General features: G+C 40.4%; 1 protein-coding gene across 6 annotated transcripts in view; it reads right to left on the bottom strand.

The window, feature by feature from the left end:
• The window catches only part of ARHGAP24 (Rho GTPase activating protein 24), a 337143-nt gene that overhangs the window by 119667 nt on the left and 201679 nt on the right, over positions 1 to 15797 (bottom strand). The window contains exon 1 of one of the 6 annotated variants that reach the window (XM_075127478.1): positions 979 to 1089. The exons of 4 other annotated variants lie outside the window; for them this stretch is intronic. The gene's annotated coding sequence lies outside the window, so the exon portion shown is untranslated. Of the gene's footprint in view, positions 1 to 74; positions 191 to 978; positions 1090 to 15797 lie in introns of those variants that run through there. One more of the 6 variants, XM_048848054.2, reaches the window with a different exon arrangement.

Raw genomic sequence — 15797 nt, 5'->3', positions numbered from 1 at the left:
TAATGACCACCGCAACAGCTGGAAATGTGCTTGTTAAGCAAATATCAAATAAATCTAAAGCTTTGAGCTCTCACCTTGCACAAACACACACTTCCTGAAGAGTCAGTAACAATGTAGGCACTTCCAGTGTGCTAGCCAGAGCAGCTGCTGCTGTTGTGAACTGCTTACAGCACAGCCAGCCCTGTCGCTTTTCACACTGTTTGTTCTCTGCAGTTTCTCCCATGACTCCATCACCCAGGAATGGCAACTACCTCTCTCCTTAGCATTGGTGGTGCACTGGCTGCTATTGAACTCAGGTAACAAAATGAGAGTCAAACAAGGTCAACGCAATGTGAGCTGAGACAAAGTACGGGAGACAAAGAGACCCTAAACAAGGGTTACTGAGCTGTGTAAATCACAGCTGAGACAATGGGAGGTCAGAAGAGCAGTGAATATGAGAATCACAACATGGAACAGAGCCAATCAGCTTACCCAAGAACCCTTTTTTAGGCAATAAACAAACACACAAAAAGAACCATCCTGGTGTTTGCCAGTACCAACGCCCCAAACACTCTGTTCTTATAATATCCTCCTCAGGCTGACTGTAGGTCAAAGGGGGGTTATTTTCTTTCACAAGTTAATATTATTAGCAGAAAAGGAATAGATCACAGCATGGCTTACAGACAGCAAAAAATTCCCCAAATAAATATATTACACTAACTTTAACAAGATTTCTCTACTACTATTTCCCCCCTTCCCCCTCCCACACTACTGCCCTTTGGTATTTTGCCTCAGTTTCTGTGAGGATCCCACAGAAAGATACCAAGTGGAGATTAAATGATTTAATAGCTGATGGTCAGAGCAGGAATTTATGGAATGACATCTCTAAGGACTTGATCAGATAGTACAGAACGTGCTAAAATTTTCATGCTCTGTCTCAAACTGACTAATTTCTTGTGCTAACTGTGGATTATAGCAAGATAATTTTTATTAAAATACCTGATCTTGGTTAGCTCTCCTTCCCAAACTGGAAATCTTTAGTATTACTTAAAGCTGTTTTCTCTGGTCTTCTTGCCTTTGTTGGTGACCCCTCTTAATCACAACATAGCAGCTCCCTGGGCTTCACAACAAGTAGTTTGTTGTAAGGGAACTAAAAATAGTGATGAATGTTTAGTGAAGCACTTGCCTTAGTGACCCTAATGCCAGTTACCATGTGTCCAGGGATTCTCGGAGTTCATTGTCAGTAAGCAACATAGACTAATATTAAATGTAGTTCAGACCATCAGGGAGAAAAATAATGCTTTAACAAGCTCATAAAAGTTTTGAAAGAGAGACCAGTGAGTAAATCCTGACCTTGAAAACTAAAAAGGACAAGGTGAATTTTGAGAATTTGCCCTGGGAAAAAGTTGCTTAAACTGTTATAATCAGGTAAAGCACTCAATAAAAAAATTGTGCTGTAGCACTCAATTGATCTTTTTCCTCTGTGTGTATTCAGAACAGAGTCACAAAGATTTTTTTATATTAGTCTGAACACCTGTTTCCCCTGTAGAGGCCACACTTCTATGGGAGTGTGAGCTGGATTCTGTTCTGCTAATGTATCAACAGGTTTGTTAATTGCTGGTTCAAACCTGCAGAGCCAGGCACAAGAGTTGTGAAAGAGAAGCACTAAAGCCACCTGTACAACTGCTCAGCATGGTAGTTTGTAGAGCTGAATGGTAAGTGCAGAAAAATGTCGGCAGGAATTTTTTTGCCCAAGATGTTTCATTGAAATTGATTTTCTTTGAGAATTTTTGACCTCTATAAACTGGCTGAAAAACAGGAAAAATGTCAATGAAAATACCGAAATTAAAAAATTTTCCTTATAATTTTGAAAGTACTAGCTTGAGTACTTTGTAACTTGTGAATCAGTAAAGCGAACTGCTGCAGGTGAAGGGAGCAGGCACTGTAGGCCACAGGAGCCCAACACAAACAGTGATCATTGTATCTTGGAAAGAACCTCTGAAGACAATGGGTTTGCACAGGGAGAATTCTGAGCTTAATTTTTCCAGCAGACTATTTAGTATTTGTGGGGGTGTACAAGCCAGAAAAAAATCCAGCTCGACTCTCAAGAGTAAATTTAGAGATGATGTTTAAGTTACCATATATTAGATTTCTTCACACATTCACACTAGATTCCCCTGGACTTAATTTGGTGTAACATACAAGTCCAGGAGTGGGAAGATGTAAGTTAATGTGGGAAGTGGTTTGAGGGTATTTTTTTTAATTTATTATCTTCTTATATCCTTCTTCTAGATGCTTTTTTGCAACACTGAGAAAGCTACACCAACTTAGCTTGTCTAAAAGTCAGCTAAGCTCAGTGAGCCAAACTGAGAAGTAGAAGGCTAGTCATTGGTAAGTGGATGTGAGTTTATAAAAATATGTATCAATGAGTCCAAGTTGTTATAACATTCATTGGAAGGAAGAGGAAGACGGTCATTTACATTACTCCAAATTAGGCTGCCTTTACACTCACTTAGACACACCTTTGAATCTGGAACACATGTCATTGCGGGGCAGATTTGCAGCATTGGTTAGGGAAAGCATCTCTTCACTTAAATTGAGCAAACATGATTTGGAGTTCTTGAGACAAAACAAATGTGGAACCCTTTGATGCCATTTTCAGAAGGTCACTTTTCAGACTAGATCCTGTGAGGTCCATCAGGTCTTGAAAACAGGCCTGCATAGCTGTCAGCCAGCAGAAATCTTCATGCTGCCTCCCAGTGGCAGGTGTCACCAGCTTGCACTCCACTTCCCATGACCTGTGGGAAGTTCTGCCTCAAGGGGTCTAACAGGTAGCAGCCTCATGGATCCTGACTGGCTCCCTGCACTCTGTCCACCAAGGTTCCAGAAGTATCCAGGCAACAGTAGGAATCTCCTGTAGCTTCCATGACCATTCCCGCTTCCTGGTCTTGAACTCCTGGCTTTAACCTTGGCTTGATTCTGACCTGGCCTCCTGGCCCAGACTTTGGTACCAACCCCAGCCTGGAACTTGACTACAAAGTCTTCTGCTACTCTGAGCCTCAGGTTTGATCCTACTCTGACTCTTAGTCCCAACTGCCCTCATCAGGATCCTGACAGATCTGCAGTTTAAAGAATTAAGTGAGATGAAACATTTTGTTTTAAAAAGGTTAAGACTGAGGAAGAGACTGATAAGCTAAGGTAGTGCCAGGAATCGGGGAAGAGAATGGAAAGAGTTTTTAAATCACTACCTTGCTTTGTTTATTTTCACACGATCACAGCAGTTTAGTAATGGAAAAGACCCAGGAAATAACGTAATCCATTCTGCTGCTAATGGAAGGTAGTTCCCTTCAATTTACTATCTATCTAACGTGTTCTTTGTCCAGTCTATTTTCAGTTGTATGTATTTGTTTTGCAAAAGTAATATTTCATCATCTTCCTCCTTGGCAATGAACCCTACAAACCTCTCCTACTCCTTCCCACTACTCACAAAAACACACTGAAAAGCAGTGCCTCCAAATCTACATCCAAGGATGTGTCTAGAAGATAGTCTTCTCGTTTGCTATTCATCTCTCTTGCTATTATTTAGTGGAAGAAGGCACTAAGAGAATGCCAAGTTCTTTCCCCCAATTTATTAGGGGAGCGGTTGAGCCTACACTCAGCAGCACGCAGCCATCTGTTACTGCTGTCTTACGGGAGAAAACCGCTAGTTGATGATAATAAGGAAGTACTTTAAAAGACAATTCCAGAGCCACCTGCACCCAGAAAAACAAACATGAATTTTCCCCTTCCCTCACCTGCTGCCTCTATTCTATGGGCCCAATCCTGCTTTATTGAACTCAACAGGAATTTTGCCATTAATTTCTATAGGAGCTGAATCTGGCCCTAAGTCACACCCTTTTAAATATAGATTGAGTGAATATTCCAGGTTTTTTATTTTAGAAGACTCCCATCTTCCACTACCCTGCCAGAGAAGTAATAAGAAAGCTACAAGCCCTCGGCATCAGATGAGCCAGCTCCTTGCAGCTGCCTCTACAGGAATAAGTAATATAAGTAGCACGATGAATATTCAGCAGACAGCCACTGCCTGAGGAGTCAGATGATGGATCGAGCTTCATGGTAAAAGAGTGGAAATGCAACACAACGTTGGCCAAGATTGTTAAAAAATCACATTGAAATCATAACAATATTGTGGCTGCCTGCAGACAGTTGAACAGCATTAAAACAGAATTAGGGAACCTTCAGTGAAAACAGCGATGCTCAACCTATTTCTCTCCCCCTCTAAGAAAATCTGTTCTGAAGCTCTATCTGAACCTCTCAGAATATTATCATCACATTTAATCAAGGAGGAGTATATAGTTATCTGCTCAGCTGCCAATATTGAAGTAAGTAGCACATGGTCAAGCCAAACACCCAGTCCCTGGACCCAATCTTGTTCCCACTGAAGCAAATGGCAGTTTTGCGACTAACCGCAGCAATGCAAAGTCTCATCCAGAGATTACAGCTTAATTTCTTCCTATCAGTGATGCCAATTGGGGTGGATGTGGGGGAAGTGAATGCACTTGCTCAAAGTTCCACAGGCTGCCAAGTTCCATAGGCATGTTGGAGCTACCAATCTGACACTGTTTTATATCATGTGAACTCAATACAAAGCAAGACAGATCCTATGAACTTCTCCTTTACTTCCTCTTTTATAAATGGATAGTGTGTTTATATCCAAAATATGTAAGGGTAGGTTGTGGCTGTTTGAAACTTGGCCTCTGGGTGCTGTGTGCTCTGGTGTAGGATTCATCATTAGAAGTCACTGGTAGGGTAGTGCACAGCCTAAGTAAGACACCTCAGTGCTGGGGAAAACTAAATGAGTAAGGAGAGAAAAGCCCTCCTGCTGAGTGGCGTTGGAGATGGACTGGTCATGTGCTTTGGATGGAACCTGATTGCATCACCAGAGTAACAATAAGATGGACACCTGAAAGCAAGCGAAAATGAGGATGCCCGAAAAAGAACATGGCAAAAAGCTGTGGAAGCCGAGCTGAAAAACCTGGGGCACAGCTGGGGAACTGTTGAAAGACTTGCCAGAAAGATAAGAGTGGAGGAGCTTCATCACTACCCTAAAGGCCAGAGGCGTAATAGGAACATGATGATGATGAATGACATAGGTACCTTAGTATTTCCTATGTTTCTTGAGTATTTTCTCCTGGAAGAATAAGGAAATGAAGGGGATATTGCAAATACTGAAGTAGACTGATTTATGAGTCAAAACTGGCAAAAACTTGAGTAATCCCACTGTAAGAAGTACAAAAAATGATGTAAAAAAAAATCTATACTCTGAATGCTGAGTCAGATGACCCTAAAGAAACCAATGAGTGGCACCAGCACCTGTAAACTATTCAACATCTATTTAGACATCATGAGCTTGATTCTGCACTGGCTCATATCCTGTGTGAAGTGTAATATGCTCACATCAGCTCTTTGGGACAAGGGCTGTTTTTTGTTATGTTTGCACAGCTCTTTGTGCAATGAAGTTCCGGTCCAGGATTAGGGCTTCTCACTGCTACCACCATACAAGTTAATAATAATAATGATCTCATCAGTATGTATGAGTGGACAGATCAGCTTTGGTTATGTTTTATCAAAATACGCACATAGCTATACAAGGTGCAACGTATTGAAGAATCAGACCTCATGATTACTACTGTTCAGTAAAAATACCTCCTTTTTTTTAAGTTTATCGTTTTATAGCTCTTCCATTCTCCCTTATACATTTGCTATTTTTACATACATGCCATATTCAGAGGGATCATCTGGAAACAGTGTTTGTTTCATCTGTCCCAGTGTTGACCAAAATACTGTTGGTACATTCCTGAAGTCCTTGGCTGTACATCATAACCATGGCTGCTTCAGAAGGGAACAGCTGTGTGAGAGGACAAGGAAAAGGGGAAGGAGGTAACAGGGAGAGTATGTGCTGCAAATTTTGCTGTCAGTCAGGCTTGTGGATCTCCAGGCTGCTGGTACAGTGACACCTCCTTGGCCCATAGTAACCAGATGTTTGAAACCTTAATGATAAAAAGACCTTTGTCTATAGGACAGACCAGACAGGAAATGAATCACACAATTTGGTTATGTAAAAGTGAGGTGTCAGGCATTCAGAGAATTTTTTGGGCCCAATAATCCTCTCATTTATACTACTATAAATCAGGAGTAATTCCATTAAAAGTCGATAGAGTTACACAGCTATAAAACTGGTGTAAGAAAGAGGAAAATCAGATCATTTGTGCTCAAAGGCTGGATGGAGTTTTGCAGGCTTAGGAAGCCGCATACATCAAGATTTTGGTCACTATTCACTCTGTGCCACCAAAAAACTGGAGGACTGTTTGGAAAGTCAGGATCAAATGTTTATACCAAATAGTAGCTGTTTTTTAATCACTTGGGCTTATATGTGGCCATCAGCTGAAAAACACCTTTCAGGAAGCATTCTGCAGAAGACATGTGGGTCAGAGGACCTGGGGATTCTCCTATACCCTGGTAGGTGACTGACACTCTGGCTATGCCCTGATTGCCTTGTTTTTAGTATTACTTCAAGGAGAATGACTTTGCTTTTTGTGTGTCTCATGCGAGACTCAATATGGGGGCTCTCAAATTACTGAGTTTTAACATTCTGGCTGCATCTGTGTATTAAAGATTCATTACAAACCCATTTTCATATGTTCATCATTCCCTGACGATTCACTTTTGGGTCTGAAACTTCCATTCAGAGGTGAATTTTTTAGGCATATCTGAGCAAAATCCTTACGTTTTATTCATATTCATTATTCATTTATTATTCATATTATTGAGTTTGGGGCATTAGGTAAAAACAAAACAGTGTTTTTCTATTATCCACAATTTTTTAGTCATGCTTGTTCCAAAGCAACTGACATTTGCAATGGTCAAGTTTGCAGTGTAAATGATTTTTTAATGGGGAGTACTTTGTCTAGCGATAGTGAAATAAAAAAGAAAAAATGTTATGACTGGTGAAAAGTAACTTCTGAGCATGTCCAGGAGCTTTGGTTAAGGGCCCTCTTGCAGAAACTAATGAAGCTCACCCTCTGTAGGACCTAAGATGGCAGATATGAGATACTTTGACCACCTGTCAGGCCTAGAGCCTGCTGCTGGCAATATTTGCCTGATGGACATTAAGATGAGACTGAAGGCAATTGAGTGCATTGTTTAAAAAATATTGTATAATTTAGGGTCGCTACAATTTTTGTTCCATTATGAACATTTAAAATACCATAACATCACTAGGCCCGATTCTCCTTTCATGTCCAAAACAGGAGTAATTTATACTTTATACTCGTGTGAGAAAAGAAGCCAGATCTCAAGGGCCATACAGAAACATAAATTTGGTCAGGGTTTGGTTTTGGAAAGAGAACTGATTCCAGTTTCCTAGCAGAGATGGATCTGGACCAAGACCCCATCTTGAACATCCCCAAACTTTCAGGTCTGGAATGGTTCAGGTCTGGAATCAAACTTTGTCTTTTGGATCCTTCTCTAGTTTCCATGAGAGTAGAATAAACTTTACAAAGGAAACAGCTGTCTGAATAATTCTCAGAAAGCAATTAAAATGTACAATGTGACTACAAATGTTATGTGATACTCCTATAGGAAAGTAAACCATTATTTTGAGTCCTTTCTCATGTAATAACTGTGCAACATGCACTCAATTATAAGAATATAAAAAAATCTAGTTGGTGGAATAAAGCTGACCAAGCCTTTAACTGTAAACTAAAGGTAAAGTACTTGAAAAGACAAAAAGGCAGAAGGTCAGATTCCAATTACAGTTACTGCAGATAAGGTACATCTCTGTGCATATTTAATGTAAGGATAATGGATTCATGGCTTCCTTTTCTTGTGTTGACGCCAATTCCCTGTTTACTGTAGTCCAGTTCCACTCAGTACTTTTTAAATGAGCACTTTCTGTGGGGGCAGTGGTAGTTTTTTTGTGGCACACTGAGCCGCCTGGATAATTCTCAATGGGACACAACAACATCGTTTCATGAATGCTAAATTCAGCTCTACTGTGTGAAGGGCTCTCAGCTGCACAACGCTTTAATTTGTGTGATAACACTTTTGGCTGCCACTGTGCCTGTACCTCTGACCCAAAACCAAACAAAACCAAACCCGTCAAGAGCTGTGAGAGCATCAGGAATCATCAAGGTGCTACCCTTCAAACAGTTTATTCCTAGGGGGAAATGGGGAGAAAATTAAAAAGTATAACAGATCGGACTGGACACACATACCCCTCCTCTGCCAGTACATAATCTGTTAGGAAAACATCTTTTCTGTCTCTCCTGTATATCTGTGTGTTGCAGGTGGAAATACATAGATTTAAATAGCCAAATTTATATGTAAATAGCATTTAAAACAGTAATTTCTTTTCTCTTTTGAGGATGGAAAATTACAGTGTCTCTGTGATGCATTTATCTTCCTGACATAAAAAGGCACCAGCTGGTATTGTGTTTAGTTTTACAAGAAAACAAGTAAATACCAATCTATTAATTACAATAGAGAATTTAGTTCCCATGTGTGCAGATTTCTTACTAGTTCAAGACTTAATAAGCAGCAGCACAAGCTTTGAGCTGGGGCAGAGAGTCTAAGAGACCACCCATGCTGCTACATATAACAGTTTCCTAAATATAGCCGTGCACCTTTCTTATATGTATCATGAGGATCCTGTCTGAAATAGCAAAGAACGGACTTCATTTTTTATGTGCTTAGAGGCAAATATAAAGACACTTCCATGCTGGCAAAGGGTGGTATGGTTGCTTCTACCTGAGTTTCTATTGATAACAGCACTGCCCTGGTTCCAAATTCAAACAAGGAGAACAAAAAAGTGAAAACTGGGCTGCCAAAGAAGAGAATTGGTATAAGAATGCTTTAAAAACCAGATCTGACCTGGATCAATGCAAGGGTGAGCCAGAGAGACTTAATCCTTGCTTCATTAAAGGGGTAAAAAACCCTGTAAATTCTCCATGTCTGGACAGCACAGAAGCACCCTACACTGGACAAATGGACCCATGTCCTCATAAATTATCCAAAACTTTTCTTAAGATCAGGCAGCTGCCAAATAAGTTCAGTGTGGTGCTGTCCTTCTGTCTGTACATGCCAACAAGAACGACCTCACTCACGGATACAGTATGTACCCTGTGGTCCTCATTCCATTCCTTCTTCTGCACCCTTTGATGGATTACTGCAGGAGGTTGACCCACTCTCTCCCGGGATGACCTCATGCCCTTCCCTGCTGTGGAAGAAACGTCCAACCACAGCAAATAAGTGTTTTAGTCAGATGTGCATTAGGGCCAAATCACAGTCCCTGTTCGAAGTATGATGATGATGATTCATGTTTACTACAGTAGTGCCCACAGATTAACCAAGAAGCAGGCCCCATTGTGCTAGGCAACATACAAACTGCCTCTGTCCCGATGGGCTTACAGTCTAAATAGACAATACAGACCACAGGATGGGGAAAGAGGGTGTAAAACACATAAGCAGACTGAACTACAATGGGAGCAAATATCATGTTAGTTCCACAAATTTTTTTCCTGCTGCAGTGCAAAGCCTATGTAAACTTGCTTTGCATTAGTGCAAAGGAGGAAGGAATCCTCCCGCTACCAGTTGTGGAGAACAAGACCAAAGAAGTTCCATAGACAGTAGCATTTATGAGCTCCCACTGCGCACATAGTTCTGGCCAGTGGGCCTACCTAACCACCCATCCCAAATATTCAGCCTCCTTGGCCCCCCCAGACGTGAAGTGTGGAGAAAACCACTGAGTGGTGCCTCTCTGTGCACTGCTAGAGTGAAGTCCCCTACACAGCTTCTCTGCAAAGAAAAACTGCACCAGTTCCCTTGCCTTTGAGTCCTTCTACAAGCCACAATATTTAGTTCTTCACAATTCTTGTAACAGCTGGGAGACATGTTTGTGCTCCCTCCACCTTCAAAAAAAAAAAAAAAAAAAAAAGGAGGGGGAACAACCTACAATCCCCAGTATTGCTAACCCTAATCATGAGTCAGGAACCAATGTTGGCAACACTGAAAGAGATACACATTTTTGCCTACTCAATGTGTGTCTTTTATGGTCAACGGCACAGTGATCTACACTGCTTCCATTCAATCTCAGCTGTGGCCAAATGTTATGTTAAATGTTGGTTTAAATGTCCAATTAAAAAAAGCGTGGTGAATCTGGAGACTGAGGTATTGCCTAACACATGTACTACCAGAGAAAATGGTTCCCCCGAACTCAGATTTAAGTCTCTCAAGTACCGTCATATGGGCAATCTTAAACAGTGGCTGCCCAGGCCAGTCTTGACCTGTAGCACACCCTGATTTCAACATTAAATATTCCTCGGCTTTTGCCTGCCACGTTCCTCTACAATTGGCTGGAGATTTTGTTTTCTCTCTTGATAATGGAAGATTTAACATTTCCTATCACAGAACCATAGATGACAACTTTCCTCCTCAGTTTCCCAGCATCTTCCTAGACTCAATCATTCTGCTCAGCAGCAGTGTGGATGATTGTCCTGTCGCCTGCAATGGCCTTTGTTGGCAGGGAAGATGACAGGATTTGAAGTTGGTTTACTCTATGTCCTTTCAGTTTCATAAGCAGTGTTATTTTAAAAAGATGAATTAGGCAGAACTGAAGGCTCAGGGAACTGGTCATAAGATTTGAAGCCTCTCTTCCCGATCACCATTTCAAATACAATCCTGGTCAGTAGTGACTAAAAACTGCCACAATCTGACATCTGTTTGGTGGCTTAAATAAGTGAGCTGGTGTTCTTGGTCTAGTTCCTAGTGGAAGCATCCATGTCATCCTACAAGTAGGGCTGTCAAGCGATTAAAAAAATTAATTGCGCGATTAATTGCACTGTCACACAATAATAGAATACCGTTTATTTAAATATTTTTGATGTTTTCTACATTTTCCAATATATTGATTTCTATTACAACACAGAATACAAAGAGTACATTGCTCACTTTATATTTATTTTTGATTACAAGTATTTGCACTGTAAAAAAAAAAGAAATAGTACTTTGCAATTCACCTAATACAAGTACTGTAGTGCAATCTCTTTATCATGAAAGTTGAACTTACAAATGTAGAATTATGTACAAAAAAAACCTGCAATCAAATATAAAACAATGTAAAATTTTAGAGCCTGAAAATCCACTCAGTCCTACTTTTTGTTCAGCCAATTGCTCAGACAAACAAGTTTGGTTACATTTGCTGGAGATAATGCTGCCCGCTTCTGGTTTATGTCACCTGAAAGTGAGAACAGGCATTATGGCACTGGTGTAGCCAGGCATCACAAGATATTTATGTGCCAGTTGCGCTAAAGATTCATATGTCCCTTCATGCTTCAACCACAACTCCAGGGGACTTGTGTCCATGCTGATGACGGGTTCTGCTCGATAACAATCCAAAGCAGTGAGGACTGACACATGTTCATTTTCATTATCTGAGTCAGATGCCACCAGCAGAAGGTTGATTTTATTTTTTGGTGGTTCAGGTTCTGTAGTTTCCGCATCGGAGTCTTGCTCTTTAAAGCCTTCTGAAAGCATGCTCCACACCTTGTCCCTCAGATTTTGGAAGGCACTTCAGATTCTTAAACCTTGGGTCGAGTGCTGTAACTGTCTTTAGAAATCTCACATTGGTACCTTCTTTGCGTTTTGTCAAATCTCCAGTGAAAGTGTTCTTAAAATGAACAACATGTGCTGGGTCATCCTCCGAGACTGGAATAACATGAAATATATGGCAAAATGCAGGTAAAATAAAGAAATAAGAAGAGGGCAACATTACCTCCTGTAAATGTAAACAAACTTGTTTCTGCGATTGGCTGAACAAGAAGGAGAACTGAGTAGACTTATAGGCTCTGAAGTTTTACATTGTTTTGTTTTTGAGTGCAATTGTGTAACAAAAAAAATCTACATTTCTAAACTGCACTTTCACAACAAAGAGATTGCACTACAGTACTTGTATGAGGGGAACTGAAAAATATTATTTCTTTTAGCATTTTTACACTGCAAATATTTGTAATAAAAATCATATATACTTTGATTTAAATTACAACACAGAGTACTATATTATATATATATGAAAATGTAGAAAACCATCCAACACGTTTAATAAATTTCAACTGGTATTCTATTGTTTAACAGTGTGATTAAAACTGCGATTAATCATGATTAATTTTTTAAATCATGATTAATTGAGTTAATTGCATGAGTTAACTGCGATTAATTGACAGCCCTACCTAAAAGCTACAGTCACAACTAGTTGCCTTGATATTAGGTTCAGTAAAAAACCCAAGGAGAGAATGGTCCTGGAGAACGAACCTTCCTACTTCCAGTCAGTGCTGGGAAATATTGGTAGGGTGTGTCGAAGCTTGCACTGCATGAGCATACTGTGGCTAAACAGAGGACATCCATACAATAGGTCCTGCCCCTTTAGCAGCTCTAAAACAAGTTGGGAAAAACGTATTGATCAGAGAAACAATAAAATGTAGTCAGCTTCTGAAGGAACCTTGTGATATAGGAGTCAGGACACTACCACTTTCTCTGTGCTTTCCTATATCCGAGAATGCAAGAGGTACCCCATCCTTACTATTAATTAAATACTTCTCTCCTGTCAGGAGTTTTCTGCCAACAGCAAGATGGCTTCTATACTGAGGGGAAATGTTTTGTCATTTTTGTAAACTCAAAATATTAGGTCACCTGACATTTTCAATAGCTTGGGATGTGAAGTGAAGGTTGTAGATGATGATGGTCCGCCCTGTAGCCTGGGGTTTCATGCTTTCTTCATGCTCTGGACTGGAAAGGCTGCAGGTAAGGTCAAATGAGGTATGTCTACACAGCAATTAAACACTCGCGGCTGACCTGGGTCAGCTGACTCAGGCTCATAGGGCTTGGGGTGTTATGCTGTAAAATTTCTGTGGAGACGTTTGGGCTTGGGCTGGAGACCAAGCTCTGTGAGGGGGGAGATTTACCATTCTCTGTTTTACTGTCAAGATAAAAATGGGCACATCCTTCCTTCCCTGAAAGCGGGTCTTGTCCTTTTATTAGGTAAACAACATCTGAGAGACCTTTAAAGGCTCTTAAGTGTATCATACAGGTAGTTAATCTATAAAATGGTAATGACAGACAAAGCACACACATTACACCCATGTGGCTTTTATAAATTAATCACAATATTGATCCCCACTCCATCCAGGCAAACTTTTCCCTCTAAGCTGTGCGCGTGCACACAGATCCTGAACCCTGCGCACACTGCGAAACACCACGCACACAACAATTTGCACAGAAGACATTTTTTGCGCACACGGCCTGTCAAAAATTTGCATAGAAGAAATTTTTGGCACACATGGCCTGTCAAAAATTAGAGGGAACATTAGCAACAACTCCCTTTTCTTCCATCCAGCCGGACAGAGACCCACCACATTCAGTTTCAGTGAGCACATTGAGAGAAACAAGGAAGAGGAACAATAATTACTGTAATTAGTGCTCATGTAACGCTTCAGAGGAAAGCACTGCACAACATTAATTAAATACACCTCCAAAGCAGCACTGTGAAGTGGGTAAACGTTAGTATCCCCATGTTCCAGACAGGGAAAGAGACACATAAAAGGAACAGCGACCTGCCAAGAACATGCAGAAGTCAGTGGCAGATGCAGGATCTCAGGTGCTCCTGATTTCCAGACCTGCACTCAGGCCACCACACAACTAAACTAGAGGTTACAAGTAAGTTTTCAACCTGTAGACATGCTTGGCCTAGGACAGCGATGCTTGGCTGCACCGGCATGAGGCCTCTGTCCTGCAGTGGGCAGCAGAACACTGAGTATGACATTGACTAGCAGTTGTCCTATTTTAGGAATGTTATTTGAAATTGCATTTTCTCAGCCATGGAACTTGACATTATTAAAGAGCCTCAAAATTTGCTGCTCCACAGAACTTAATATTTTGGTATCCACTTCTTGCCACCCTCTCATCAATTTTAGTTAGCAATACAATGACCCATTTGATACTTTTAGTGGCTACTCAATAGTCTTTAATTTCTTGGCAAACTCTGATTAGAGAAGACAGTGGGGTTTCAAGTTCCCTTGCAAAAACCAGGACTGAAATGCATTAAGAACACAGCTCTGTCAATGTTTTTCTAGGCTGTTTTCCAGCATTCCATGAAGGACCCCTTTTACATACACAAAGGAGGCATGGGGATAGATTCACAGCCCTTAGCAAAATGGAAAATAATGTCCACCAAAACAAAAATTATTCAAAAGCCCATATATGTTTCTCATTAGATGTCCATAGTTTATTTAGATCAAATCTGCAGTGTGTGTGTTGAGGAGAACTATGCCCCTTATTTCCTCACTCCTTTCTCCCCCATCTTTATAACTTCCTCCTACTTTTGACACTTTATAATTTTCCCTCAGTGTTGATGCTGGCTTTTTCACTGTTATTTATATTGAATGGACCTGAATCCACTCCTTGGATGGAGGTAATAGAGAGAGGCACAATATTTCAACTGAAATGCTTGCTACTTTTGAACCCAGGCACTACCCAACATTTTAGATGAAGTACAGTGATGCAGTTATCCGCTGTGCTTACAAACCAGCACTCTCTTTTGGTTTACCTACCTCTTTTAGACAAACTGGAAATAGTAACATGAGCTCCTGCAGTTACAATGGTTAAATAAAGATGCAAACTGAACTGACAAGAACTACAGTAAAAGTTGTTATCATTTGCCAACAGTGTCCACCATGATAGGTTAAGCCAGCGTTTGAATGAACAGTGGTATGCTTGGATATCAGATCTAAAGAGTACCTGGCTTTGTGTTGGTGTTTTTTAAAATTTATCATTTTAAGTGCTTTACTCATTATAAGAGCACTAAGGTAAAAGTTAACATTCTTAGTCTCTCTCATTTGAGTTTAGCAGAGAAGGGAGGCTGAGTAGAGCTAGTATCTTCGAGACTTTCTCACTTCCAGTGTAACTTTTATACCTCCTGAATTATTCAGTTATCTAGGCCTTTTCAAACCTGCCTCCTCTTCTTCAAGCTTATTTGCTCAATTTTGATCTAGCAGTTTTCTTCATGCTCCCTGGACTATTTGGACACAGTGTTACAACTAAGAGGACATGAAAATGCTGGTCTTTATATGTAGTATCTTTATATATCAAGTTGTATCATGTACTGAAATAAAAAAAATTCCTCTCTGTGACATAGAAATGTGGACAGATTGATAACCAACTGTATTCCCTTGCTTAAGTACATATGTTTTGCAATGTACAGAGTTTTGTTAAAGGCTTCAGCCACCACATCATCAGAACACATATTGCACATTTTGTTTTTAAGGTGAACCTGTCATGCACATCTCGGTAAAGAAGCATATATTTGTTTTGCAGAGAAGAATGACAAATGATCCAGTTGAGGGACTGATTTACTGGATGTGGATAACCAGTATAATTTGTTTGGAGGCTCTCTCTATGGTACAGACGGAGAGTTCTCTGCTGTGTATGCGAGCCACTCCCACTGGCTTTAATGGGGACTATACATATGCAGCAAGCCATGAATGTATAACTCAGGTACAGTGCTCCTGACAGTCATCATCTTGCTCCTAGTTTATTGCTTATAAACAGTGAATTTTTTAAAAAAATTCCAATAGACTTAATCTCTGTTTGCAAACTGGATGCAGAGTACTGTAACTGTGTGCAGGGGACATCCAATAGAAACCATACATAAGGATGGTGGGTGATTACTACTTCTGCAGAAGCAAATATTGCATTAAAAAACTGAATCG

The sequence above is a fragment of the Caretta caretta genome, chromosome 4 (assembly GCF_965140235.1).
Source record: "Caretta caretta isolate rCarCar2 chromosome 4, rCarCar1.hap1, whole genome shotgun sequence".
NCBI classification, from domain to species: Eukaryota; Metazoa; Chordata; order Testudines; family Cheloniidae; genus Caretta; species Caretta caretta.
This window is presented reverse-complemented; position numbering and strand designations above follow the sequence as displayed.